Raw genomic sequence first — 26,475 nt, forward strand, 5'->3', positions numbered from 1 at the left:
AGATTGTCTAACAAATCATGAGATTTTTTTTTTTATTTTATTTTTTTTAATATTATTGGGTGTTCTTTTTGTTCACTCTTGAGGGTGCGCTGGGGTCGTGTTTTCAAGCTTTTCTCTGCAGCCACAAGGGCTGGGAAAAAAACATTTTTTTATTTTAAATAAATGAAAGCTGACCTGGTCCCCTACTCATGTGACTCCCAGCCTGGCTTAAAGGAACAAACCAAAACCAAATGTCACAAGTCTTGTGATAAAATCATGAGAGCTGATCACACATTGCCTCACCCAGAGTAAAATCCACCTCCGCGCAACCCCCAGAACTCCCATTTAAGCCCATAGTCCAGGGCCCAACTCAGCCCTTAGATCCAAGGAACTTTAAGTGCTTTCATCTCATAACCCTGTGAGGTAGGTTAAAGGATATGAAGGGAGCTCCTCACCCACTGCAGAAATGCAGCCACCTCTGAGGTGGAAAACAGCCATTGTTTATCAGCACATAGTAATACTGTGCAACAGTTTAGGACAGGAAGTGAAGCAGAATCCAAGTGCCACTGGGGGAAAAGTTTTGGGAGGCGGAATGTAATTAACCAGAGTGGAATGAGGCCTACCTGCTTTGGGTAACAGTCTTGCAGTGTTGCCAACTCACATTAGTTGTATCATGAGTCATAATTTTCAGTATATTTTTGAAAGCCCCAGCTCCTGGACCCCAGAGAGAGTCGGAGAATCTCAGCTGTCATTGACAAGAAAAAGCAAGTTTCTAGCCCTCCTGGTGGCAGAGAAAAGCTTGAAACACGTGCAACCTAGAGGTTCAAAACCAGGAGAAAATTAAAAAGAACCCCAAATGTGACATATATGATTTTTAAGCCAATCTTGTGCTATTTTGGGGGCCTGACTCATACGTTTTGAAGGTGTGAAGCTAGCAACACTGGCTCTTGCTCCTGTGAAAAGTGCACTGGGACCACCCACAAGAGATCAGGACCGTTCAGTTTTCCCTCTCCTACTTTCCAGCAGCACCTCCTAGTCCCATGATCTTACCACAGATCTCATGGTATCTGGGGCTTTTTCTTAAATCCTCAGCTCCTGGAGTCACATGAAACCATGAGAATCTCTGCTCTCATTGTCAAACAAGATAAGCTTCTACTCTTTGCGGTAACAGGGGTGACGGGCATGAATGAATGAATGAATAAGAAAAGCTTGAAAATGTGACCCCCCCCCCCAATGGCTCCAGTACCAGAAGGCAAAGAAACAGACCCTGCCATGTAAAATCTCATGTCTTTTGAGGGCCTGGCACTGCTTGTGCCTCGTTGGCTCAGGGCTGACTGAGATTGAAGCGTGTTATGGACTGAATGACCAGCCCCACTTCCCGCAGGACATGGGGGCGGCCCAGGCCCGGAACTGCCCACCCGCTGCCTGTCGACCTGTAGGCTCTGAGAGCAGCCCCACACAAGGTGATGGTAGTACCCGTCCGGACAGGTGTGCTCTCCAGGGGCCCAACTTGAGTTCCAGGGAGGCTTTCCACTGACTCCAGCGGAAGTTGGATCAGGCTCTGAGCCTGGCGTGGCTGCCAGACAGCGTGAGCGAGTCGGCCCGTGGAAGCTGCCATCCTGGTCTCTCCGTCTTGGTGCCCTGGTGAAAGGTCTGTGTGGTTGTGCGTTGCACAAGCCGTTGTTATCGTGAACCGGGGAGGGCCAGGATGAATCCAGCCCAGGGCCCCGGTGTTCTCAGTCCCTGTCCCTCTCTGCCACTCCCTTTGTTGGCCTCCTTCCCACCCCATCTCTCCCAGGGCCTCACTCCTGATGGCTCCGGCTGCATAACCCAAAGGGGGAACTAACACACGCAACACACGGTCAACCTGTGGAACTCCTTGCCAGAGGGTGTTGGGAAGGCCAAGACTATAACAGGGTTCAAAAAAGAACTAGATAAGTTCATGGAGGGTAGGTCCATCGGTGGCTATTAGCCAGGATGGGCAGGGATGATGTCCCTGGTCTCTGTTTGCCAGAAGCTGGGAATGGGCGACAGGGGATGGATCAGTTGGTGATTCCCTGGTCTGTTCATTCCCTCTGGGGCACCTGGCACTGGCCACTGTCGGAAGACAGGATACTGGGCTAGATGGACCTTTGGTCTGACCCAGTCTGGCCGCTCTTATGTTAAAAATCAAGAACTAAAACAAGCCAACTGGCATCTCGGCATTGCCCCGGGAGAGGAGCAGCTGCAGGGCTGGCCCTTGTCCCATGTCTCCATTCCTTTCCTGCTCCGGTGCTTTCCCTGTCAATAATCTCCGCTCAGCAAGCACCTGGTGAGTGACACACCTTTTAGCTGCTTGCCCAGGTGCACGGAAATAGGCCACTCTGCTGATGCCTAGAGGGCAGCGGAAAGAAAAATACGGGTGTAGTGCTGAGATACCCAACCCAGATCAGGGCCCCTTTCTGCCAGGTGCTGCACAGACACATAAGGAGAAGAGTCTCGATAGACAAGAGGCATTGCTTTAGAGTGGAAGTTCTTTCAGGCAGGGAATGTCTTTTTGTTGTGTCTGTACAGCACCTAGCACACTGGGATCCTGGGCCGTGACTAGAGCTCCTAGGGGCTACCCCAATTCAAACAAATCACAATTATTCTCCCCCTTTTACAGATGGGGAACCTTGGCACAGAGACATTCAGTGACTTGCCCGGAATCCCAAAGGAAATTTTTGAACCTGCATCTCCTGAGTCCCAGCCCCATGCGTCACCACAAGACTAGCCTCCCTTCTCCGGGAAAACACCCTCCAGGGGTAAGTAGCACAGAGCTGAGTGAAGACATCCCAGCTAATGATTTCCATGCGGGAGGCCTTTTCTGCCTGTGGAGCCGTACCATTTGCTTGTCCCTCAAAATGATTTGCCAAGCACTTTTGGAACATCATTAGGAACAATGGGATCATTTGACACTGAGTCAGGCCTGTAGCCCACTGAATCCAGTCTCCTGACTCGGACAGTGGCCAGGACCAGCCACTTCAAAGCAAGAACCCCGGCGTGGACAAGAATGGACTATGTTGTGTGTACAGCACCTTGCACAATGGGGTCCCGGTCCATGCCTGGGGGTGACGGTAATACAAATAAAAATAATATAATAACTCGCCCCGGGGAACTTTTCCTGATGTCCGTCACTGAGTGGTTGGTTCGTGCCCCGAAGCAATGAGCCTTTATATCCCATATACATTTCCATCCAATCAAACACAATTGGATTTTCCCATTTGTCCATAGAAATGCCTGATCCTTTTATGAATCCTGCTAAATTCTTGGCTTCAACAAGACCTTGTGGCAATGAGTTCCACAGGCCACATATGCACAGTGTACGAAATAAACCATCTTCCTGGCTCATTTTTAAATATGCTGCCTTTCAGTTTCATCCTCTCGTCCTTGAAATTAGGCGAAAGGGTAATGGCGATTCCCAGTCTGGGGCGCATTCGCAATCACTCAGTATTCCCGTTGTGTTGTTTATACATGTAGGCCTCACGGTCTCATTTCTGTCCTGGGAGTGGATGAGCATAATTCTTAGGATTGGGTTTCCAGTGCAAATGCTCTCATGGACGAGATGGCCCCTTGAGGTCCCTAGCTGCCCTACATTTCTATGATTTCTGTGATTTACGAGGTTAAAAAAAAACACAACACTCTCCGCAGATGTTCTCTACTAGTTGCTTCAAATGTGCTGCTTCTGTGAAAATTCCTGCCTCATTTGCTAGAATATTGACCTGTAGCGAACAGTAAAATGGAGGGGCGTGCAGGCGAGGGGAATGCAGTTATCTGCGCCAGGGAATATCAGCGGGCAGCGAGCTGATGCAGCCCCAGCACACGGCTGATACAAACACTACAGACAGTTGTTGTTCTGTGTATTCTCATGGCCTAGTGGATAGAGCACTAGATTGTGACTCAGGAGACCTGGCTTTTGTTCTCAGTTCCCCGTGTGACCTAGGGCAAGTCACTTCCCTACTCCGTGCCTCAGTTTCCCCATTGGTAAAACAGGGCTAATGATCGTGACTTCCTTTTAAAGTGCTTTGAGATTGACACTGCTCTGCTCAGGGAATAAAACCAGAGTTAACCGCATGTGTCCCCGTCTCTGCGCCAACCCCACATGTTCGTTTATTCAACAGAGATTTTTGTAGGCGACGGATCCATGCATGAGGGGACTGGCGGGGGCTCCCAGCAGCATCAGGGCTGGCAGCGCGGTGGCCCCTCCACACACAATCCCCCTGGGGGCCTTGGCATGAGTGCAACGGCCTCCCCATATTCCCAGCTCCCAGGAGTTCTTCCAACCCAAGCGAGGCTGCAGCTCTGGGCCGGTTCGGCGGTGGGGGCGAAAGGGGGAAGCCGCTCTGATGAGGCGAGGAGGGGCTATTCCGGCAGGGTCCGGGTGTGTGTGTTGGGGGGGAGACCGTTTGCAAGCGGAGCCTGGCACAGACCCCCTCGGAGGGCGACATTCTGGCGGGAGCCTCTGCTGTCGTTGATACGTGTTCCAGATGGCAGGGCAGACTTGCTGGAGTCAGGCGGATGCCGGAATGTCAGGGCCAGCTGGGTTCTTCATTTCCAGGTGGAAGTTCTCAACTCCCCTCTCCCTTCGGCAAAGCCTTTCCCAGCCGGCTCAGCGCACTCCCAGCCCGTTCGTTTCCAGCGCTGTCAAACACAGAGTTGGGGCTTGATTCCCGCCGCCCGCCACCGCTGTTCAGTTGATTATTGGCGGAGGGGTCACGCGAGTGACATCACGTGGCTAGGTGAGCGCTTCACAATATCCCTCGGCGCCGTGGGGCCAGAGGGCTGGCGGGGGGAGAGCGCTTTTCCGCTCCAGAACCAGGGGCCTCAGATTCTCACCCAAGACCTTGTTGGGTCTCAGCCTGAACGTTCCCCTCCAAAACCCCTGCAGAATTCGGTGCAAGTAGTGGTCTTTTTTTCAGCAAGAGCCAGGCCTGGGGGAGCAGAGAGGGCTGCAGGCCAGGAACGTGGTACCTCAGCAGGGGATCAGGACTGGAGTAGTGGGGTGTGGGGGGCTGTGTGGGTGTCGGGCGGGAGTCTGGCAAAGGGTAGTTTGCATTAAGAGCACAACTTCAGAGCACCATGTAGGCTGTATTCACACCCCACCCGCCAGCCCCACCGGCGGAAAAATGGACAGTAACATAGACACACACATGCACATCCCTGTACAAACAGTAATACAGGCACACACCCCTTCCCAGCGTAATACAGATGGACAACAAAATACACACGTATCCAAACAGTACAATCGACACACCCACACCCAGCCGTCAGACAAATAGTAACACACACACGTCTATAGAGACAGCAGTACGCACACCTCTGGGCAGAGCCGTGTACACATCCCCAGATGCTCAGACATGCACTTGTACACCCAGTATCACAGTCACACACACAGACCTGCACACACTGAGTCAAACACACTCACAGACCCTGGTGGGGAATATGGAGTCAGAGCGAGATCGGTTGTGGAACCAGAACTCCACATTTTCCCCCCTTTTAACTATAGCATCCTAATCAGGTTCTTATGAATTAAGTCTGTCTATCTAATTTCTACTAACACTAATGCCTCTTTTGCAGTGTAAAGTACCCTGCAAATCAGGCCCATATTTTTTGGGGGTAGGGAATCCATCTTTCTGCCTATTGATCTATTATGTTTTATTGATAGAGCAGCAGCCTTAAAGGGCCCCCATCAGGGATCAGGGCCCCACTGTGCAAGGTGCTGCACAAACACAGAACCAAAAGACCCCAAAGAGCTTCCCATCTAAGGGCAGGATGAGAGACAACCGGTGGACGCAGACCGACGGGAGGAGACCAAAAGAAAACAGTGAGGTCGTTACGAAGAGCATGAGACGCAGCCTGTCACAGCACAACTCCTTGCTGTCCAGGGTTTTATAGGCATCCTAGGAGAGGAGAGCAGGGCCGCCCAGAGGGGTCCCCGCTTCGGCGGTAATTCGGTGGCGGGGGGGGGGTCCTTCCGCTCAGGGACCCGCCGCCGAAGTGCCCCGAAGACCCGCAGTGGGCGCCCCCCGCTGCTGAAGTGCTGCCGAAGACCCGTCACTTGGGCGGCGGGTCCCACTTCGGCGGTAATTGGGCGGCGGAGGGTCCTTCTGCCCCAGAGCAGAAGGACCCCCTGCTGCCGAAGACCCGGAGCAGAAGATGCTCCGGGGCCCCCGAAAAACTCTCGTGGGGGCCCCTGTGGGGCCCGGGGCCTGGGGCAAATTGCCCCACTTGCCTCCCCTCTGGGCAGCCCTGGAGGAGAGTGCCCAGGAGGGATGTGAAGGAAGATGAGATGGTGGCTATCTATCTCTTGAGCTATCTAGCTCCATTCTTTCTGCCATTCTCTCTTTCTCAGGCTTGTTGACAGGAACAGTTTCCTTTTTATTTTAGGCAGGCACAGGGTTGTACCTCTATTCCCCCCCCCCCACGCACACACGCTTTGTTTATTAGATTGTAAGATCTACCAGGCAGAGGCTACCTCTCGCTATGTGCATGTACAGGACAAGGAGGCCCTGGTCTCAGCTGGGATCTCCAGGGGCTCCTATCATATAAATAACAGGGTCCTAGGTACGGACACATGAAAACGGAAGCGGAGAGCAGGGGCTTCGCCGTTTTGCAGACAAAGGCAGAACACGACCCAACGGTGGGGAGTTGAAGTTAGCTGAATTCAGCCTTGAAGTGAACATGCCGTTTCCTAGCAGTGAGCGTAATGAAACATGGGAACAGCTCACCAGGGGAGGTGGGGGACGGACGCACCCCCTCCGTGGAGTCTTTAAAACGAGATTTGATCTCTTTCTACAAGGCAAACTCTCTTGTCCAGCTTCTGGGGGAAATTCTCTGGCTTGGGCTAGACAGGAGGTCAGGCGACATGATCACAATGGGCCCTTCTGGCTTTAGTGTCTGCGAATCTCTGAAATCTCAGTCCAGCTCCTGGCGCGGGTCCCGTGTGATTCCGGGCAAGTGGCTCCGTCTCTCTGTGAGGCAGTTCCCCATCTATACGAGGAGGCTACTCACTTGCTCTGTCTGGTGTGGTTAGAGGCAGGGCGGGGCACCCAGCCTAGCTGGCCTTGCGTACTCCCAGAGGCTGTGTCTGTGCAGCGCCTAGCGCAGCCGGGCCCCGATCTTCAGCTGCTGCCTCCTGGCCCTGTGGGAAGAGAAGTGACGGGTCAGGCAGGGGTGTTGCCATTTGAAATCGATGGCGTGACGCTGGCGAGAGGCGCTTCAGAGCCCTTTGCCTCTTTATTTCCAGGCTCCATCCACGCCTGCGAGAGCCGGGTGCCTCTGGGCAGCTGTGCTCACATCTGCCTCCCCGGCCCCTCCTTAGACGTCTCCTGCCGGGCGGGCGACTCTCCCCTGCCCAGCACGGCGGGGCGAATAACAATGGGCCACTGGCAAGCGATGGCCCATTGTGCTTAACCCTGGTGGGTTAAACAATCCCTGGGCAAGCAGGACTCCTCAGACAGGGGGGTTTCTCACCAGCCCTGATTGTCCATCGAGGAGTCATCTGTGTTTGCTCCTTACCAGCTCATTAAAAGCCCATTTCGCCTGGGGATTATCCCCACTGAGCGGTGCCTGTGTACACTGGGGGTTGATTATTTGGCTGATAATGGACACCCCCCCCCTCTTTGCAGTCTGGCTGAGGTCTCACACACATCGCCCCCTCCCTCTGCTAGCCCCACGTGCCCTATCCCAAAGAAAATCACAGGCCAGGCCTTGTGAGGCGCCTTCAGACTCCAGCTCTGGAGAGGCGAAGAGGCGTCTGTGCGGGACCTGCAGAATCTCGCCCCCCCTCGGCTCTCCTCCCTCTTCGGCCCCTTCCCCCACGCCCAGCGTCAGGCCTGCACGCCGGGCTCCCCCCCCCCCCCCCCACTTGCACCTAACATCACTTTCCCGCTTCCGGAGCCCGTGGGCGTCAGCGGGATGGCGCCGCGGCGGGTGAGAGGAGAACCGGGCCCCTGGTGTGGCAGGAGCCCAAAGCTCCCCACGAAATCCACGTCTCGCTAAGATCAAATCATTGAGCTCTGGGCCCTCCAGACCACCTGGGTGGGGCACGTCTGGGTTCTCTTTCTTCGAGCCGGCGATGCGCGTGCGGCTGCGTACGTCTTCCCGCCTGCACCTCCGTGCTACGTGATGGGCTCCCTTCCCCTCCCGGCTCGGAAAGCTGCCCTGGGCTGTGCCTCAGCTGGGGCAGGCTGCCGAGCCATCGGGACAGGGCACTTCCCCTAATCTAGCTCTTGTTGGGGGCCTGTTTCCCTTAGAATTGCTCCTGTTCAATCACTTCCCACCCCCGTCCAAACCCTAAACCTCCTCCCTGTTCGCGTCGCTAGAGTCGGGGCGTAGGGCAGAGCTTGAGTGAGTTTATCCTGAGTGCTGCTCCCGCGCGCTAGGGTGCGGATCGGCGCTGGTCCTCCGGTCATCCGGCGTCATCATCAACATGGCAAATCCCAAAGGGCTGCAGCCTCCTCCTGGCTCAGTCCTGAGGGTGATCTGCCTGGCTAGTCCGTTTATGTCCGTCAGTGGCCCTCCAATGCGTCCCACGATCCCGCAGTGGTTTATCTTGCCACGTGCCCGTTTGCTGTTCCCGGCCTGGACGTCACCTAGCGCCTCATACAGGAGCCCTCGCCATCCCAGTCGCATGCACCTTCCCGGGCCCGTCCTGCTGCTCACCTCCGCTACGACGCTACGACTTGCAGGTGCAGGCACCACAAAGCCAGCCTGCCACTGTGCTGAGGCCAACACGGGGGCCAGAGCTTTGGCGTGAGGCTCCCATTTTCCACCTGCAGATCTCCCAGCACTCTGCAAAGGTGGGTGGGGACCATTCCCTCCGTCGCACAGAGGAGAAGGGACATGACCAAGGTCACGCAGCAGGCCAGTGGCAGAGCCAGGAACAGACTCCAGGTGGCCTGATGCCCGGTCCAGTGCCCTCCTTCCTGCCACTGCAGATTGTGAGGCTACTTCAGCCCTTTCTCTTTGTCCTCTTCCTTGGCGATGGGGCAGGCCTGGTGCGCACGGTGTCGCGCAGACAAAGGCCCTGGTTGGCGAGGAGGCTTACGACAGCAGGAACACTGGCGCGGCCAGATCCTCGGCGGGTGTTAGCTGAAATCAGTGGAGCTGAGGACCCGGCTCTAAGCAATTACTAATACACAGCCTGTTTCGTAGGCTGCTCCCAAGGGCCGGACAGGGCGCGCCTCGGGGAGACTGGCTCTGGGCCGCTTCCACCGGGGTTAGGGAGAGGCACAATTGAAATGGGCAAATCTGCTGGGGTGCTGACGGGAAGAGGTGGACACGTGGGATTCTGGCCCTCACCCGACTCCCCTCGGGCCTGCAGCCGGGCCTGAGTCCCGGTGCAGAAGCAGGGTGCCAGGCGGAGCAGGGGCGGTGGGTAACTTGGGAGCCAGTATGGCCACGGAACGGGGCATTCGGGGACGGAGGATGCCAGAGGGGAAGGGCATGTTCGGGGGGGTGATGGGTTTGGGGTGAGGCGACCTTACTGGAGTCAGGACACTAGGGATGCAGGAAGTGATTTGCACAGGGGAGGAGGAGTGTCTGTAATGGCCCAATATCCCAGTCTGCTCCCCGCCCCCCCACACAATCCCCCCCCCCACCGTGCAAGCTGGGAGCTCTCATGGGCATGGCTCTGCAGAGAGACAGCTTGACCAGAACGACACCCCCACCCCCTGCCGTGCCGTGCGATTGCCTTCACCTGTCACCTGCTCTTGGTGAATGGAAACTTTGTGTCAGAGAGGAAGCCGGGCGGCGGGTTGGCAGCTTGCTGCAGAGGGTGCTGGCTGGGCAGCTGTGCATGGGGAGGAGAGATTGGGGATGGGGGGGGTGCCAGGCTGCATGGGCATCGCAGCCACGTTTGGGGCCCTGCCCGAATCTAGGTGGTTGGTTCAGCTCCAGACCAGGCTGTGGTGTGAATCCCGTCGTACCGCTGGGCAGAAGCTGGCGTGACACTTGTTTGCTGCTCCCGAGGGACAGGAGATCTCCCCTCCTCAGCAGCGCGCTCAGAAATGAATGGGCCACGGACCCTGAAGTGTCCTTTCAGCCCTAGAGGTGCCCCCCACCCCGGGCCAGTGCCAAGGGGCATTGTCCGGGCTGTGTGTGTGTAGGATCAATGTCTCTGTCTGAGCTGAACCTGGATGAGGACAGGCCTGCAGGGACAAGCTGGTGCCTTTCACTAGCACGAATTACACCGATAACAGGAGACACTGTGGACAGAGCCCAGGGCTGGGCGTCAGGAAGGGGCCATTCCTGACTGAGTCACTTTAATCACTTGGTGCCTCAGTGTCTCCCGCTGGGGAATGGAGCTGCGTGGCTGCCCTAGCGTTAGAAAGTGGCCAGAAACACACGGTGTACGTATGGTTTAAAAAAACCACCGTGCCACGGGGCCCTCACTCGGAGCCCTGTTTTCCAAACCCATCAAAGAGCATCCTCCCTTTGTTTCTAGGTCCCAGTCAAAGGCCTCGATGCCTTTCACTTCGTTTCTAGGCACCTCCCTGCCTTCAAATCCGAAATGCCCATTGCCCAGCCGGCGGCTCCACTATCTGCTGCGTTCTGAGAAAGAGGGGTCGCCTTTGAAGGGCCCTGGCAAAGCGACCGAGGTCGCCGTCTCTCTGGGTGTTCTTATTTATAGCGATCTATGTATTTTAAGGGCTTTTTGACGAGTGAAAGAAATAACAATTCAGGTTAGTTTGAAAAAGCGCCTTAACCACCACAGGAAACCAAATTGTACAAATGCAGATGTGAGTGGAAAATACTCTCGAGATGGCAGATTATTGGCTTTCACCTTATCTAAAAATAAAGTAGGTTATTAGAGGCTGATAAAAGCGGCGATAAAGCAAATGTTTTTCCACCAGCAGAGGAGAAGAGGCGACTATTCCTGAGCAGTAATTGCTCACGCAGGATTTAGGGTGGGGGAGGAGCTCTGGTGAATGTCTAGGAAAAACGTGTCTTGAGGTCCTGCTGCAAAGAGGTGGTTCCCGCCATTCGTCGTGTTGTATTTTCAGGCGCTGGGTTTGTTCTTGTGTATTTTTTGTAAAGGGCCAGAAAAATGTGTGATGGAGCGGGCTTGTGTGCACGCTATACCGCCCTCTACTGGACGGCGCCTGGGTGCCTTCCATTGCACGGCTGTGCCTGTGGCTGAGTGCCTGTGTCTTGGGAGCCGTGGCTGGCTCTAGGTGACAGGCCGAGTTCATCCCGGCCACTGACTTATCTGGCCCAGGCCGTTCAAGGCTTGGCTTTGTTTCAAGAGCAAGACTCACCGAGCTGCCTCATGCCGCAGATTCGGGCCAGGGCTGCGCTAGGAACATCGGCTCCTAGAGCGGTGTCGGTCGGGGTGTGAGGTTTGTTTCCCGAAGTTTCTCTGCCGGCAAAGTAGTCGCAGTTGTAAGACAGAGTTTGAAGCTGCAGCTTGGTACGTTTATGAATGGGTCTCTGTTGCCCCTACGGAGAACCAGCAAAAAAGGGCTTATGCTGGGACTGGGAGAGCTTGCTACTGGTGCGGCTGTACCTGCCAACCCGCACTGGTGTAGAACAGGCCTTCCGGTGGGTGCAGGAGACCTGAGTGTTGTCTGTTGCGCTGAGTCTGGCACTTTGGAGCCGGAAGCTCCTGATTCTGACTCTGGCACCTTTGATGACCTTGAGGAAATCATGTCACCGCCCTGTGCCTCAGTTTCCCCATTTGTAAGGTAGGATTATAACCTACCTGCCCGCCCCAGATGGCTGCTTGAAAGCTACCGAATCTCTCTTCTCAGCAGTGTTTTCAGAGCCCTGTGTAGAGCCCTGCGTGGATACAAAATGTGTATCCGCGCTGCAGCCGATCCACGACCTGCAGAAATGATCCGTGGCTATAAAGCGGATAGCCACGGATTTGCCGGGCTCTCACTATGAGATACTTTGCTCTCGTCTCGTGCTGTCCGTTTGGGGATCTCAAAGCACATCGCGGACGTCAGTGAAAGCACCGGACAAGTGCTCCGTAGCGCTGCTGTGTCTCATGTAGCTGCCAGCTAGCAGGGTTCCTGAGTTAGAACCTGGCTGCTAACCCGGCCTGGGCTGCGTGAGACCCTGCAGAGCCCAGCTCGCTCTGCCCGTCTAGCAGGCTCAGCAGTCTGACAGCCGTCAGAGCTTGCCTTTGTCAGCACATCGCCGGTGGATCTCACCCACATGCATCATGCTCTCATTTGCCCCCACCCTGTGCTGTAAGGGGGCCACTGCCCCCTTGAGTGACTGGCCACGTGCGCTGGCCCCTGACAGGATCTTGTAGGAGGGAGAACACGCTTCAGTTGCAGAGGTGTGTGCTGCCAGAGCCAGCAATCCGGCGGCTTCTTTCCTCTGAGTCACCAGTGGCCCAGCACCTGTGTGTGACCTCGGGTGAGGTGCTGGAAATAGACAAAGCGGCACACACACCTGCAGGGCACGCTGTGTGTTCTCAGTCTCCTCCCAGGGAAACCCATGTCAGGAATAAATACCGGGGACGCTGATTAACAGCAGATTGAAGCAGCTCCCCTCCCTCGTGCACTCACACACAGACACGCGCACAGACACACACACACACACAGACACATGCGCAAACACACACAACCTGCACCTGTGCGTTCGGGCACACCCCTATGCGCACATGCCTGCGTGAACACACACCCCCGCCAATCCATGTGCACTAACACAGAGAGACAGGCCCACACGAAGACATGGACTTATTGACAAGTAACGTGTGTGCCTACACACAAACACAATCACAGCCCTTCTTGTAGGTCTGCAAAAGCCCAGGCAGAATACCACTTGTTTAGACCGGCACAAATATCCTTGCATGCACCTGCAGACAGACACACATGCTGGGCCATGCACCAACAATTACACATGCAAACACACATTTATAGTCCCATGCATTCTCCCCTTCCCCCTCCCCCCCACACACATTGGTGCCTGCACACCGACATCCCTGGAAACACAAACAAACTCGTGCCCGTGCCCATGTGAACCCATACGGATGCACTCACATGCCTACATTGATGCATGCGCCCACCCAGGCTCACAACTGCACATGCACACTCACGCGTCCCGTAAATACACCCACCCACGCACCCACCCACAAGCACAAACACTTGCGCCTGTACGTGCTCCAGCATAGTTGCGCACGCAAATGCACATGCACAGGCACCTGCATGCAAACCCACGCGTGGGCTCCCAAGTCCACCGACGCCCGGGACCCAGGCGTTAGGTAAATCACTTGCCCGTGCTGAAGGCCTGGTGCCGAGTGTTTGGAGGCTGCTTCCCCATTGCCCTTCATCTGTTTTCCTCCTCCTCGCTGACTTACGTTCCCAAATCCCACCTGGCCTGGCCTTTCTGGGCTCAGCCATGCACACTCGTGTGCCAGTTGCCACGAGCTAGAACCAGGACAGGGTGCAAGCTGGCTGGCCCGGGGACGAGGCAGCACGTTGCCGCCTGGAGATCAGGGCTGCCCAGAGGATTCAGGGGGCCTGGGGCAAAGCAATTTCGGGGGCCCCTTCCATTAAAAAAAAGTTGCAATACTATAGAATACTATATTCTCGTGGGGGCCTGGGGCAAATTGCCCCACCCACCCCCCTGGGCGGCCCTGCTGGAGATCTGGGACGCACCGAGCGTAGGAACTGTCTGACTTCTGCCCCGGAGCAGCATTGCCTGCACAGAACACTGATCATGGGACCGTCTCAGGAGGACGGCTGGCCCTTTAAGGAAAACCAGCCTCCTCTGCCACAGATCAGCTACCCTCCTTGCTGATCCTGATCAGCTGGCGGTTAGATGGGGTGGGGCTCAGCTGGGGAGGAGATGGGTGATGGCCCCAAGAGGCTGGGAGAGCTCAGCTGGAGGGAGTGGCTGGCCCTGTGGGGAAAGGGTTGCCTCAGAGGCCTTGCCAGCCCTGGCCCCAGGGAGAGGAGGCTAAGGATTTGGTCTGGAAGGAGGCAGTCAAGGGGGTGGCTCGTACGGGAGAATTCTGGAGGGTCGGTGGCCCTTGAAGAGCCAGAGGGGAAGCCCCGGGAGGGGCTGCTGTGTAAAGGGAGTGGGGAAGACTCTGCAGGGGATTGGGCCCAGGAAGGGGGGGTGGCGTTTGTCCTGCGGTTTGGCTTGGCCTTTGGCAGAGTCAAAGTGCAGAAGAAGATCTCCCGTTGGGCCCCTTTTCATTCGTTGGACATTATTGGTTTGGGACACTGGGCGCCATGGATGGAGGCCGGCCTGGAGAGCGATCTGGCCGGAGATCAGCATCACCACTCCAGGCCGCCGCGGCCCGAAGATGGACTTGGGTGGAGGCGCTTGCAATGCTGGGCCTTGCCAGGAGGGACGGTGAGTCTTTCCAACCCACTTGGTTCACGCCAGGCCCTCCTCCATGTAAGCGTTCAGGCAGCGTATCCATAGCTTCCTCCCATCCCTGTGCCTGGATGGCAAAGCACAGCCCCAGAGATAGGTGTAGGCAGCAGAACTCAAAAGGTTGCATCTAGGATTCTGTTTGGCCTTCCCCTTAGAGAGCCCCACCTGCAATTCCTGCCCTTTCCATGTGGGTGGGGGATCTCCAAGCACTTTGTATACACTAGTGCATTTGCCTCCCACCGCAGCCCCTCTCACGTTGGTATTATCCCCATTGCATAATGGGGTAAACTGAGGCACAGCGATGACAGGGCTTGCTCAGTGTCCTAGTGATAGAATCCGGGTCTCCGATCTATGGTTCCACCACTGCATCGTGCTCCTTCTATACCGCACTGCAGCCTCCATGCCCTGGAAGGGGACCGAGAGCCCCGGGCTCCTCTTAAATCACTGGGAGGGCAGTGGAAATGGAAAGCCCTCCGTGCCAGGCTGTAGGTCAGCATGACAGCTCTTGGCACTCCGGCTGCCTTTGCTTGGCGGGGTGATGAAGGGCACGAGCTCATGTGGCTTGGGATTGCAGCTGCGTTCCTCCCGCCAGGGCAGCAAGGGGCCCAGCCCAAGCCACGGCTTAGTTGTTGGCCTCTTAGCCCCGAGGATAGCCCTCACGCTGGCCGTTCCCCCGGCAGGCCGCTCGACTGTTCCCGTCCCAAGCTTCCTCCGCCCATAGCAACGGTGTCCAGTCTCTGAGAGCAGGTGGGCAGCTGGCATCACACTGGGGGCAACTCGTCTTTGCTCCTCTCGCCCGGTGAGATGTCTGGCTCCTTGCTCTTGGCCTGGCGCGGAACTGATTTTGCGGATGCCTGAGTTCCCGAAGATGGGACGGTCCGAGCTCCACCCGTTGTCAGATACCAAAACCTGGGTGAATCAATGAGGGTTAACAAGCAACCCTACAGTAATAAACCGGGGTGTGCTCAGCCCTGCCGAGCAAACCAATTTGCTGCACCCCCACCGCAACAAACCGGTGCGTGTGTAACCCTACGATACTGCGCTCGGCCACCCGTCGACCACCCCGACGCTAACAAACCAGGGCGTGCAACTGGGTGCCTGTGAGCAACCCTACGATAACAAACAAGGGGTGGGCATCGTGTGACAGTAGAGAAAAAAGCAATTGGTCAGGAAATGCCCCGCATTAAGCTCCCAAAGGGACGGATGTTAATCAGGCAGGGGGCGAATATATGAAAAGGTGCCTCGACTGTGTTCTAAGGGGGAGCCTGTGGTTATTGTGTGATTAAACAGCAGCCCCGCTCCTGGGAGGTCAAGGCTAAATATGGCGGCTTTCTCTTAGGGCGGCCGCTCAGGAAGATGCCAAAAGGCGTCTCTCAGGAAGGAGCTGGGAGTCCCTGGTTGTCTGTTTAGGCCGCTCCGAGGCGGTGGGCCCAAGCAGTCCAGCTGTCCGTCGGGCAGGTCGTGAGAAAGGAGGCGCAGGCCAGCGTCCCGGTGCAGGAAACAGAGCGTTTAGAAGGCAGAGACTCTGGGCTGCTGGTACCACATCCTCCAAGATGAGCGCGTGAGATAGCAGGCTGCAGGAAGCAGCTGTCAGGGAGTCCCAACAACGGACTCTGGGAAAATCGGCCACCAGCTGCTAACATTTGCTTATCGCTTTCACTCTGGGTGCTCCCCCCACCCCGGCCCCGCCCTCTGATCTTCTGCAAAGCCTGGCTAGAGAGAGGAAAGGTTTGCAGAGAGAACCTTAGCCACACACGCAGATCTGATCCCCGATGGCTCCCGCTGCACGTCGGGAACGGCGGCTTTTCATTGGCTTTGCTTTCGGACCTGAAGATCCCAGCGAGCGCACTGAGGCCTTGGGATGCAGGCTCCTTGGAGGACGCTGTGAATCACTGCCCTGGCGCCAGCCATCCACCCGTCTGTGCCCTTTCACATCCTGCTCTCTTCTCTCCTTGGCCTGTGGGTTTTCAGGATGCCCAGGATTTGTTATAAAACCTTTACTTCCTTGTCAGCAGTTGTAACAACCCTCCCCCTCCAACTCCCCCCTGAATGTAGGAATCGTGCTAATGAAATAACTGTCCTATGGTGTGGCACCTGAGGCGCCAGCTGACCGCAGACCCCAGGTACTGTGTACGCAAACTCTGAGACAGCCTGCCCCAAAGAACTTACAATCTAAGTAGGCAAGGCAGACCAAGGGGGGAGGGGAAACTGAGGCATGGAGAAGGGAAGTGACTTGCCCAGGGTCACACAGTGCTAAGAGCAAAGCCCTAGCTCGTCGTCCAGTGCTCTACTCACTAGATAACACTGCCACATTCAGCACTCTTCATCCAGAGACCTCAAAGCCTTTTGGAGAGGAGAACAAGAACCAGCAGTGCCAGTTCCTCCTCCCAGCCCTTTGCAGCAGGGACTAGGAGCCTGGTGCGACAGGGCCCTGATCCTGGGTTGGGGGCCCTCTAGCTGTTACAGTATAATGTGTCCTTTGATTGTGAGCAGGCACCATCCTTCTTAGTGCCTGGCAAGCAGGGTGTACGATGTAGCTACTTCCCTAAAGAAAGAAATAACAATAGATGGGGTAAACTGAGGCACGGAGCAAGTTAGCAGCATAGCCAATAACCTGGGGGTCCTGACTCTCTGTCCTGTGCCCACTCTGCCCCTCTAGCTGCTTAAGTCATGGAGGCACAATAACCACTCCATAGGGCAGGTTGGAAAGAGGCCGATCATATGCCCCGTATTTAGCTTCCTCTCTTTAATTTCTACGATCGTATATTACATCAAAGGTTATATTGATAGAAGTTCTAGTAAAACAGGGAGGCGGCGCTGAGTCCCTGGAACTGAGGGGAAGGCAATGTGACCTGCAGGGAATCAAGACCCGTTAGGATCAGACCCTGAGTTACCGTGGGCCTAAGCCACAAGAATGTATGAAAGTTAGCAGCAGGTCAGCGGAGCGTGGCCCGGACATTCTCCGCTGGCTCTCACATGCTTGGCAATCCTCCCCCTGCTGGCTTTGCCATGGGCCAGGGGCACCTGCGTGGTCTGCCAGGCCAGCGCCAGCACTGAGACCTGTTGCTGTTCTAATCACATTTGAAAAACCAAACCATTAACATACACAGTGTGGATATTGCCTAAAGAAATGGGTGAGGCCCTCTCTGGTTCCGAGCACCCCTGATCTTTAGGAGAATTCAGAATCTGGATTCCTATTTAAAAAAAACAAAAACATGAGCCCACTGGAACCGCACACCAACAGTAGGATTAGAACTCACCTCTTCCCATGCTCCTAAAGCAAAAACCCTGTCACTGGAGCTAAATCCCCACTAGCAGCTTTGAGTCTATGACACACAGTTGAGTGGCTCCGATTCCATCCAGCAGAGGGCAGCATGCATGCACATTCTCCCCTTCACTGCAGAGGATAACGGGGATGATTGGGTTGGCACAGCCCCTCCTCCACTTCTTCTCTTCCCAGTTAGATTTTCTCTGGGCTGCTGGTTCTCCCCCGTCTCCAACAGTAACTCTTTCATACCCTCCCCCTGTGTCTTTCTGTTGCACTTGCTATGCAGCCATTTGTTGCAGCCTGATTTCCAGTCTTGGACACAGCTACCGACCAGGTACGATTCCCGTACCCTCCTCTCCATCAGCATGCTCCAACCCTGTCCTTGATTGATCACTGCAAGGGGTGAGAGACCAGGTTAGTACTTGGCCTTGGGCCACCAAGAGGGTCCATCGTGATGGAGCCGCTCAAAAAAGGGACAAATCTGTGCCTTAGAAAGGGGACTGGGACTTGTTTCACGCAGGCTGCGGAACAGCCAGCAGAAGGTCACGAACAATAAAAAGCGGCTGCTCCGGTGCCAAACCCCACCTACGCACCACGCCGAGGCGAGGTGCCGCCCCCAGCACATTGCGCGGCTCTTTGCAATGTGATTATCCCTCCCTTCTTGACGAAACGGAAAATAGCATTTAAGTGGTCGTCATTAGCGTTCAGAGTGAACGGGGCTAAACCGGGGCGGTTCACACCTCGGACCCAAGCAGACGTCACCGCCTCTTGGCACCGGATTCACAGGGTGGAGGCTTTCTTTGCAACCATAACAGCTAGAGCCTTGTTGTTGTTGTTAATGAACACTGAGATGCTAGAGCACCCCCTGCCGTGCCTGAAGCCCATGCGAGTCAGCCCAATCCAACCCCTGGCCAGAGTATCTTTTCCTCCCTGTGCATACAGGGTCAAAGGTGAGAAATCACCGGACACTACAAGCCCTCCGTGCAGGGACTTTCTAGTAGGAGCATGGAGGGCAGCCGAGGACAGCAGATTAAACACCCAGCCATGAAGGGGATTATCCCACATGCTCTCTGTCTCTCATTCCACCGTTCAGGCCTTGATCCTGCAAGGGCTTGCACTGCAGGGAGATGGAGCTGCTGGGCTCCCATGAATGGGGCCCACACCCAGGCACCAGTAAGGTCTCCCACCCGGAGTGGGAGGAGCTCTCCATCCTGCAGTCCGCCTTGTGCTGCTGAAATCTATCCCATTCCCCTCCCCTAGGGCTGCCTTTCTCAGGAGTCGGTTGGTGGGACTCTGGTTAAAGCAGAACTGGGGTCCTCCGTGCTCCCCTTCTGCCTCTGTAATAATACACTGCTTTGCACTGACACAGGCCCGTTCACGCCCAAAGATCCCGAAGCACCAGGGTCCATCTGCCAGCTCATCCCTCGCTCAACCACCAGCGCCTCCTGGTGCAGCATTCCAGCCCCAAATGCTCAAGATCATGAGTCCGGCTCGCCAAAAATCACGAGATTGGCTTTAAAATGACGAGATTATGTACAAATAATAGAGGTGGTGCTCTTTTTATTTGCCTTCTGCTTTTTGAGCCTTTAAGGCACACTGGGGTCACATGTTGGAGCTCTCTCCCCAGCCACAAGGGCTAGAAACTTCATTTTTCTTTAAGAATGAAGGCTGAAATCCTCCCATATTCACATGACTCCAGGAGCTGGGGCTTTAAGGAACCCAATGAGACTCATGACAAACTCATGAGAGTGGGCAGCACGCTGCCGTGGTGTAGCCCCTTCCAGGCCTGGTCTCAGATATACCCCCCTCGCCCCCAGGCTTTGTTTGCAATGGAGAGGCTGCGTCAGCCCCCAAATCTCCACGCGTCGCTCCCGCAGCGGCGGGCTCTCTGTGGCCCAGGGTTGCCCGGGTTGGGCGGAGGTGAGGGATGGGAGAGAGCAGAAGTTCCCGCGCTGGGCCCTGCCCCGGGAAAGGTCGCCGCACCCTGTGCTGTTCTATTTCGGGCCTCGCTAACGGATTTCCCTTCCGCGGGCCTGCGCCTCGTGTCGCCTTCTGCAGGCGCCAACCTCTCCCGGGACGGGGCTCCTCCGCGGGGACGCCCGCGCCACCTCTGCCAACCCGGGCGCGCCGGCTGCTCCCGCAACGATGCCCTGGGCAGCAAGCGGAGCAGCCCGGCTCCCCCCGCCTCGCCCCATGCACGGCCCTGGCAATATGGTTCCAGGCTGCATGCCTTCCTCTTTCCCACACACAAGCAATCAAAGGAGGCAAAGCCACTCGTGATTTTCCCTGTGCGCGCCCCCCCCCCACTCCCTACCCAGTGACTGCAGCCGCTATTTTTCACTCTGGTCTTTAATCTGTTGTTACAAAATAAAGCCTCTTTTGTTGGGGGGGCCGAGAGAGCAGAGCCGCTGTGAAAGGAGCCGAGGGTCCTGCTTGCTAATTATGCATGGTGCATGTTGATAGCTTGATTGTGTGTCCTGCAGCTGCACAGCCGGCAGAGGCAAGGGAGGGAGGGCGAGAGGAGGCAGGCAGACAAGCTGACGCCAGGCCTTCAACTCTCCCACCCATTTGCAAGTGCTTCTGGTATTGTTTTCAATGGCCTGGCCCCAGCACCTGGGTTCAGCTTGCAAGCACAGCAGGGACCATCTCGGAATCTGGGGAGGGGGGCAGCATTTCTGTGCAGAGCAGGAGGGGAGTGGGGCGGAAAGTCCTGTTGGATTAGAGCTGTTAACCCCTTGCTTTGGAAACAGCGAGAGGATCCGGTGGTGGAGGAGGAGATGCAGAAACCACCCCCCGCCCCATGCCTAGGCACCCAAACAGCATGGGCCAGCGTGATCTCCCAGTAGCAGCAGGGCGCCTCGGTTGAGATCCGGACCCCCCGCCGCGCTAGGCGCTGTACGTACATGCGCTGAGGGACTGTCCCTGCCCTAAAGCGCTGACAGTCTCAATAGGCAACGGGTGGCAAACAGGAAGGATTGTTGTTCCCACTTGTAAAAAGAGGATCTGAGGCCTAGGGAAGGGAAGGGACTTTGCCCAAGGTCACGCAGCGGAGCTGGGAACAGAAGCCAAAGCTCTTGATTCTTCGCTTTAAGGGCTAGCGGCCGGGCTGCGGTGCTGAGCTCACCCACCCTTGGTGACTGTGGGCCTCTGTCCCCGCACGCTGGCTAGTAACTGGTTCGCACAAAAAGATAAGAGTCTACTGCAGCTATCAGCTCGAGGAGCTGCTCCTCCAGCTCCTTAGTTCAAACAGTCTAGATTCTTGCTTTCAGCAGCGTGGGTCTGTTTCAAACCCCAGTGCCATGCGTGTGAAAGCAGACGGGCTGCAGGCACAAAGAGCTACACAGACATCCCTCCACAAAGGCACACACACCAAAGACACGTCTGCACACCCAGCAGGGCGTGTAGACAGAGCTAGTTAAGAACACGTGTGACCTGCACAGAGTCTCATGCACAAATACGCATACGTCCACGCAGCCCTGTTCGTACGCACGCCCATGCGAATGCGCGTGGTCGAGAACACAGCCGCACACGGAGAAAACACGAAACAAGTGCTGCTTGCATAGAGGGGTGCACTTGCGTGAACCGTATATGCAAACACACACACACAGAGATGCCAGTGTCCCCACACGAATGCATTTAGAGGCACAGGGCTGCATGCCCCAGTGGGACGGCATGCACCCAGAGCAACTGGTCCCGGACCGTGAGACAGCCAGCTAGTGAGGAAGGATGGTTCAGTGCCTAATGCAGGGGTCGGCAGCCTTTCAGAAGTGCTGTGCCGAGTCTTCATTTATTCACTCTGATTTAAGGTGTCGCGTGCCAGTCATACATTTGAACGTTTTTAGAAGGGCTTTTTCTATAAGGTTTATAATATATAATTAAATTATTGTTGTATGTAAAGTAAATAAGGTTTTTAAAATGTTTAAGAAGCTTCATTTAAAATCAAATTAAAATGCAGAGCCCCCCGGACCGATGGCCAGGACCCGGGCAGTGTGAGTGCCACTGAAAATCAGCTCGCGTGCCGCCTTCAGCCCGCGTGCCATAGGTGCCTACCCCTGGCCTACGGGACCAGCCCAACACTTGGGAGGCTAGGTCGCATTCACTGCTACACCAGACTTCCCGTGTGACCATGGGCAAGTCGCTTAGCCTCTCTGTCCCTCTGCTTCCCACTTGTACAATGAGGATAACAGCCTGGCCTTACTCCCGGGGGGGTGACAATGAACATGCTGTCAAGTGTCAGAGGGGGAGCCGGGTTAGTCTGGAGCTGTAAAAAGCAACAGAGAGTCCTGTGGCACCTTATAGACTAAGAGATGTTTTGGAGCATGAGCTTTCATGGGTGAACACCCACTTCGTCGGATGCATGTAGTGGAAATTTCCAGGGGCAGGTGTAAATATGCAGGCAAGAAGCAGGCTAGAGATAACGAGGTTAGTTCAATCAGGGAGGGTGAGGCCCTCTTCTAGCGGCTGAGGTGTGAGCACCAAGGGAGGAGAAACTGCTTTTGTAGTTGGCTAGCTGCTCAGTCTTGACATGCAGAAGACCAGGGCCTGGGGTCTTTGGCGGGTGGGGGGTCTTCGGCGGTGGGGGCCTCCCGCTTCGGCGGCAATTCGGCGGCAGGGGGTCCTTCCGCTCCGGGACCCGCCGCCGAAATGCCCCGAAGACCCGGCACTTCGGCGGCAGGTCCCGCTTCGGCGGTAATTCGGCAGCAGGGCCCCCACCGCCGAAGACCTGGAGCGGAAGAAGTTCCGGGGGCCCGGGCCCTGCGAGAGTTTTCCGGGGCCTCCGGAGCGAGTGAAGGACCCTGCTCCAGGGCCCCCAAAAACTCTCGTGGGCCCCCCCCGGGTGGCCCTGCTGAAGACTGTGATGTCCTGAGATACTTAAGGATCCTGTTATTTGTATATATCTATCCCAGAGCCTTCTGGGATAGCGTATATGCATTGTTTTTAGACAGACCAGCCTTTGATGTGATCTGTTCTCCTTTTCCCCTAACTCTTACTCTTGAATCCCTCCCAGATAGCGAGGCAGAGGGGGAGGGAGCAAAAAGGAGGTCATTTCGAGTTGTCACGAGCGAGAGTCTTCCTAAGAAACATAGCTGTCAGGAAACAGAAAGTACGGACGGATTTGTTTATTTCTCAGCCAGCTTGTATGGTGTCTATAAGTGTCATGATAGTCAGTGAATGGCTACATGGAATCGCTGACAGCTCGTTCCGACGTGGGAAGTGGATTTGAGAAAAGTGCATATGGTACGAATCTTCCGAAGAGGGAAGGAGAGTGCTCCTGGCAGTTATCGTCAGGGCCGGCTCCAGACCCCAGCGCGCCAAGCGCGCGCTTGGGGCGGCATTTTGCCGGGAGGGCGGCAGGCGGCTCCGGTGGACCTTCCGCAGTCATGCCTGAGGGAGGTCCGCTGGTCCCGTGGCTCCGGTGGACCTCCCACAGACATGACTGCGGATGCTCCACTGGAGTCGCGGGACCAGCAGACCCTCCGCAGGCACGTCTGCAAGAGGTCCCCCGGAGCCGCGGGACCGGCGTGCTTGGGGCGGCCAAATTCCTAGAGCCGCCCCTGGTTATCGTCTACTGTAAATGGAGCTTCTCTCCTTAGGAAAACAATGGAACAAATATTAGTAAGTAAAAGAACACTATGCACCTAAGCCAAGATTTTCAAAAGGGGCTAATGTTTTGGGAGTCTCATCTGCTTCGGGGGAGGGGGGGAGACAACTTCAGATGTGCTGAAAACTGAGTCCCCCTTAAAGGCGTCTCATGTTGGGCACCTAAAAATTGAGGATTCCCAAACCACGAATCACTTGGCCCTCCTGGATAGTTGAACCACCAGCCCGACTTCGTAAGAGCCAAGCATTATTATTACAAAGTGTTTTTTTTTAATCAGTAGATCTCAAAGTGCTTTATAAAGGAGGTCCATATCACTAGCCTGATTTTACAGAAGGGGAAACTGAGGCACAGAGTGGGTGAAAGTGACTTTAACTGGCCAGCAGCAGAGCATATCTAGGACAAACCTTGCCAGACAAACCTGCTTGCCTTTCTTGGACAGATTTGCAAAACTAGTAGATGAGGAGAATGCAGCGGATGGGACATATCTGGATTTTAGTCTGCCATTTAAACCTGCCTCCCACCAAATCTTACTCTTACAATGAATTCAGATGCACTCGGGTGGGAACACTGTCGCCAAGACTGAAACCTGGCTGAATGACTATAAACAAAGGACAATGATAGATGGCAAGGTGTTAAACTGCAGAGAGGTATCTAGGCCGTAGCACAGGAATTGGCGTCGGGTCCTGTTGTGTTGATCGTCTTCATTCAGGATTTGGAAGAGAGGTTAAACAACACCTTGATGCAGCGTTTCCTAAAGCGTGCCTGTATCTCTATCATAAGCCTGTAGCTCTTATGGCTGTGAAGAAAGCCTTGAAAATGTGAAGCTTGTGTTATCTACGCAGCTATTTCTGCCTGTGTTTGCAGAGAGCCTGAAACAATAGCTCTATGGTGTGAATTGCCCCCTTCATTTCCGTGGGTGCTAAGTCAGCTGCCTTTAACGATACTTTAAATGTCCACATTGTTAATTACTTTAAGCATGTAAGCAAGGAGAGGGAGTGTTGTATAATGAAGACCTGTGTGTTCTGCTGTGAGTGACCACTCATATTAGAGAGACCTTAGGGCTGAAAGGGGGTGTAATTGCTTTCATTTTCCTGAAGTGACTCTTGGATTTCCAAAGCCTGGGAAACGCGGCCTCACTGAAAGCTACAGATGATGCCAAATTGCGAGGAGTTACAAACACAAGTGCTTGACAGGGCCCTGGAGAGATGAGAAATGCAGGTGCAGTGTAACAAAATGGGATTCAGCTCTTCGTTTTATTAGGGATGATGTCGATTGTGGTAGCATCTAGGTCCCTTAGTTAGGGATCACTGCTCGGTGCTGTACATCCAGATTATTGCTATTATGTTGTTTCTGTTTCACAGCACCGAGGAGCTCCAGTCATGGACTAGGACCCAAATGTGGAAGGTGCTGTACGTTAATATTGCTAGGTGTATTCTAGGAGCCCCAGTCACAGACCAGGGTCCAAGTGTGCTAAGCACTGTGTATTATTATTGGTATTTATTAGGTGTGTTATGGTAGCACCCATAGGCGCCGACTCCATGAGTGCTCCGGGGCTGGAGCACCCACGGGGAAAAATTGGTGGGTGCCTGCCCCCCGCCCCAGCTCACCTCCGCCTCTGCTCCGGCTCCACCTCCTCCCATGAGCGCGACGAGCGGCACACGCTGGGAGGGAGGGGGGAGGAGGAGGAACGTGGCGCGTTCAGGGAAGAGGCGAGGCTGGGGCGGGGGTTTGGGGAGGGGTCCAATAAGGACAGGGAGGGGGTGGAGTCAGGGCGGGGTAGGGGGGCGCGAGCACCTTTGCGCCTGTGGTAGCACCCAGGAGCCCCAGTTACGGACCAGAGTCCCACTGTGCTAGGTGCGGTACAAACACAGAACAGACAGTCCCTGCCCCAGAGTGTTTACACATTAAGATTAGATCAAATGTGACGGGCAAAGAAACAGACAAAGGGGATGGAAAGACGTTAGCTAGCGCAACTCACAGTTTTATCGTGAGTCTTGTGCTGTTTGGTGTTTTTCTTAAAGCCCCAGCTTCTGGGGTCATGTGAGATTCTCCCCTTCCAGTGCAAAGAAAAATCAGATTGTAGCCCTTATAACTGTGGAGAGAAGCCTGAGAACGTGACCCCCTAAAGTCTGAAATACCAGAAAGTAAATTTAAAAAAAAAACAATTTTATTGTTTTTGAAAAAAGATCTCATGATGTTTAAGCCGATCTCGTGATTGTCTGAGGCCTGATTCATGGTTTGTGAACCCTTGAGCTGCCCTTGCTGCCTAGGGGTGACTGCAGGCAGCAATTGAAAACAGGAGTTTACAAGGCGATTGTGGCACAGGGGGGCTGCAAAGACATAATGGAACTGAGCAGGTCTGCCCTGTTTTTGCTGGAGGACTGGACAAGCTTTCCCAGCCCTCTGCTGAAGGGGTGTGTGTGCGGGGTCTTTCTCATAGAGTGCCTTTCTCCCTAGTGTTTACCAGGTGTTTGTCAGGCAGGTGTTCAAACAAAAACATCTTTTGAAACAATGGGACTAAAACTCCCCTCCCCCCCATCCAGTGTCCAGCCTCTATCGTGTTTAGCGCATTCTCATTCATTCTCCAGCCTATCGGCAAGAAGAGAAGAGTCCGGATATGCCTCTCTAGCAAACCTGCAAGACTTTCTTTGAACCCTTAGGGCCCCTATAAAGAAGCAAAACTGGGCACAGACCCTTTTTTTCCCCTTTGTGCTTTGCAAATCACCTTTTCCTAAGTGGTGGTAGCACAGGGACAGATTTTGGCCAATCCCAATTGTCCTCCCCTTGCATACCACCACCCCTGGACTGCTCCAGAATGGGTATGGAACGGGCAGGGCTGTTGCTCCAGCATTGACTAGCAAGGTGCTGCCTCCGGCACTCTCCCCAGGAGCAGTGCGCCCGAGGATGGCCCCTGTTCCAAGCGGAGGAGTCGTGTACGCCCGTCCGATCCGGCCCATAGACGCTGGAAGTGGGAAAAGGCCTGGGCCGTACGCCATTCCATGGGGAGCATGCTTGTCTTTGCCTGCATAGCCAGGAGCTGGCCCTGCGAGGTGGGACATGATCCTGCCGCGTGAAAGGCACCAAACTGCCTCACACTGTGCGGCGCTGCTTGATCCTTCAGCATTTCCGCAGTGTCTAAGCTGGGAGTAGGTTGCACGTGAGCTGGCAGCGTGAGAAAAGGCGACTGGATTTCATTAAAGGAGAGGAAAGCCTCTAACACAGGGAGCCTGTGTGGTCTAGTGCAGTGGTCTCCAAAGTGGGGTGCGCA

The 26,475-nt window shown here is 55.2% G+C and overlaps 1 protein-coding gene across 5 annotated transcripts in view; it reads left to right on the forward strand.

Annotated features, from left to right (window-relative positions):
- The window catches only part of LOC123355326 (peptide methionine sulfoxide reductase MsrA-like), a 99,560-nt gene that overhangs the window by 62,907 nt on the left and 10,178 nt on the right, over positions 1-26,475 (forward strand). For 3 of the 5 annotated variants that reach the window (XR_006575066.1, XR_006575064.1, XR_006575067.1), the window contains exon 7: positions 2,624-2,762. The exons of 1 other annotated variant lie outside the window; for it this stretch is intronic. The gene's annotated coding sequence lies outside the window, so the exon portion shown is untranslated. Of the gene's footprint in view, positions 1-1,467; positions 1,631-2,623; positions 2,763-26,475 lie in introns of all 5 variants that reach the window. One more of the 5 variants, XR_006575065.1, reaches the window with a different exon arrangement.

The sequence above is a fragment of the Mauremys mutica genome, chromosome 23 (assembly GCF_020497125.1).
Source record: "Mauremys mutica isolate MM-2020 ecotype Southern chromosome 23, ASM2049712v1, whole genome shotgun sequence".
Lineage (NCBI taxonomy): Eukaryota > Metazoa > Chordata > Testudines > Geoemydidae > Mauremys > Mauremys mutica.